The following is a 3,104-nucleotide window of genomic DNA, read 5'->3' as shown; positions in this document are numbered from 1 at the left end:
GTGTATAACACCCAGTGCTCCATGCAGAACGTGCCCTCTTTAATACCCATCACCAGGCTAACCCATCCTCCCACCCCCTCCCCTCTAGAACCCTCAGTTTGTTCTTCAGAGTCCATCGTCTCTCATGGTTCATCTCCCCCTCCTGCTATCTTCTTTTTTTTCTGAACATATATTGCATTATTTGTTTCAGAGGTACAGATCTGTGATTCAACAGTCTTACACACTTCACAGCACTCACCATAGCACATACCCTCCCCGATGTCTATCACCCAGCCACCCCATCCTTCCCACCACCCCCACCCCCACTCCGGCAAACCTCACTTTGTTTCCTGAGATTAAGAATTCCTCATATCAGTGAGGTCATATGATACATGTCTTTCTCTGTTTGACTTATTTAGCTCAGCATAACACCCTCCAGTTCCATCCACATCATTGCAAATGGCAAGATCTCATTCCTTTTGATGGCTGCATAGTATTCCATTGTATATATATACCACATCTTCTTTATCCATTCATCTGTCAATGGACATCTTGGCTCTTTCCACAGTTTGGCTATTGTGGACATTGCTGCTATAAACATCAGGGTGCACGTACCCCTTTGGATCCCTACATTTGTATCTTTGGGGTAAATGTCCAGTAGTGCAATTGCTGGATCATATGGTAGCTCTATTTTCAACTTTTTGAAGAACCTCCATACTGTTTTCCAGAGTGGCTGCACCAGCTTGCATTCCCACCAACAGTGTAGGAGGGGAAGCACCAAATTCTTAATAGTGGTTTCTTCTGGAAATTGAATTATGAAGGGCTTGGATACAGAGGGTGAAGATTTGACTTTCATTTTCCACTGGTAAAATTTTGTTTTGTTTTCATTTTTATAAACATAATTTCTAATGGGAAATTTAAAATCAATGAATGATATTTCCATTTTAGAAAAAAAATGAGAAGTCCCAAAGGAAGTATAAACTCTTCACTGATAAATACCCTAGAATCTTGCAACATAGACGGAGTACTCAATGTCTCAAATTATACTGTACTAGGTCTAGAATCTTTTGTGGGATCCTTGTGTCAGAGCAAGTTGGGGGAGCTGTTTCAGGGGAAGCCAGACAGGGGGATATACTAATACTTGGTACCAAGCTGTGACTTTCCATATTCCAGTTTGGAGAGAATCTTTGCTGGAGTATTTTTAGGGACTTCAGCAGAAAATAAACAAAAGGTTCTGTCTGTAGGACCATGAGTCTCCCAGGATACAGAGCTTCCTGGGTTCCACTTCCATCTGGAGTGGAAAGGGTAACTAGGACCAAAAGGCAACTAGCCAAGGATTCTGGTCTACAGAAACTGCACACACATTATCAGGTAGAGCCTCCTTGGAGAACAAGAAGTCTTACTTCCTAACAAAAGTCATTTTGCTCAAGGATCTAGGAAACACTTGCTGTGGTTCTACCCTTCTGATACACTCCTCATACAAGGGCTCACTTTCCTGTGAGCACCTGCCACAGAGCCCCCTGCAAGTCATGGTTCCAGAGGCTGTAGATGAGTGGGTTCAGCATAGGGCTGATGACAGTGTTGAGGATGCCAATCCCTTTGTCCTTGTCTGAGGCCTCCACTGAGCCCAGCCTCATGTAGCTGAAGACACCTGTCCCATAGAATATGCCCACCATGGTGAGGTGGGGGCCACATGTAGAGAAAGCTTTCTTTCTGCCCTCAGCAGAGTGGATTCGTAGAACTGCAGCTGCCACATGGATGTAGGAGGTGACAATGAGAATCACAGGTGCACCTGCCATGAGGATATCCAGACCAAAGAGCAGCAGCTCATTGAGCTGGGTGCTGGAGCAGGAGAGCTGGAAGAGCTGTGGGAGGTCACAATAGAAGCGATTGATCACATTGGGACCACAGAAGTTGAGTGTGGCTATGGCTACTGTGTGGGTCAGTGCATTGGTGAAGGCTAAAGCCCAGGACACAGCCACCAATATCCTCTGGACTATCTTGCTAATTCAGGTGCTGTAGGTAAGGGGCTGGCAGATGGCCAGGAATCAGTCATAGGTCATGGCTGTCAGCAGGAAGCAGTCCACACCAGCCAACTGATGAAAGAAGAAAAGCTGTGTGAGGCAGACTCCATAGGGAATTATATACTTGTGGGACAGGAGATGAGCCAACATCAAGGGAACAGTGACAGGGATGCACCCAACATCCAGCATTGATAGGTTCCCCAGGAAGAAGTACATGGGGGTGTGGAGTTTGGGCTCCACCAAGATGGCAGCCAGGATGCTGAGGTTGCCTCCGACTGTGACCAGGTAGGCAAAGAGGAAGACTACAAAGACACCTGGTCATAGCCCTGGTGTCTCCACCAAGCCCAGCAGGATGAACTCAGTAACAGCTGTTCCATTGGCCCTGGATTCTTCGCCCATGGGTCCCTGAAAGGGATCAGTGTTCTCAACTTAGTTATTCATGAAAAATATATCAACTCAATCTCAAATGCCAAGCCCCAGGGTAAATTCCCAAGTGTCCCTAGTGGGTATTTTTCCACTCCTTAGGCCATACTTCACTCATTAACCCTCTGTCTTCACCTCATTGTCCTCACCCAAGTTCCATGTGAGTTACACTACAACTACCTTGGTATTCCCCCTTCTTGTGAAAGATATATAAATGCTTTCTTCCAGTGTTCCTTATAATCAAGGAATGAGGTCTTCCTATCAACAACCTGTATGAAGAGATTTGGGGAAATATGATGCTAAAAGTAAAAGTGAATAGGTAGTAAAATAGAAACAAAAGAATGTATCATAAGTCCTTGTAAGTATATTACAAAGGAATAAGTATATGGCAAATAAGTAAGAAAAATATCAAGATAAACAAAATAGAGCTACCATATGATCCAGCAATTGCACTACTGGGTATTTACCCCAAAGATACAAAAGTAGGGACCCGAAAGGCTACGTGCACCCCGATGTTTATAGCAGCAATGTCCACAATAGCCAAACTGTGGAAAGAGCCAGGATGTCCATCAACAGATGAATGGATAAAGAAGATGTGGTATATATATACAATGGAATATTATGCAGCCATCAAAGGGAATAAGATCTTGCCATTTGCAACGACGTGGATGGAACTGG

The 3,104-nt window shown here is 44.6% G+C and overlaps 1 pseudogene; it reads right to left on the bottom strand.

Moving 5' to 3' along the window:
• Window positions 1–1,466: 1,466 nt before the first annotated feature.
• LOC116628772 lies at window positions 1,467–2,402 on the bottom strand (annotated as a pseudogene).
• Window positions 2,403–3,104: the final 702 nt, after the last annotated feature.

The sequence above is a fragment of the Phoca vitulina genome, unplaced genomic scaffold, assembly GCF_004348235.1.
Source record: "Phoca vitulina isolate PV1807 unplaced genomic scaffold, GSC_HSeal_1.0 scaffold128, whole genome shotgun sequence".
Taxonomy (NCBI): domain Eukaryota; kingdom Metazoa; phylum Chordata; class Mammalia; order Carnivora; family Phocidae; genus Phoca; species Phoca vitulina.
The sequence above is the reverse complement of the archived record's forward strand: the minus strand, read 5'-3'. Positions and strand labels throughout refer to the sequence as shown.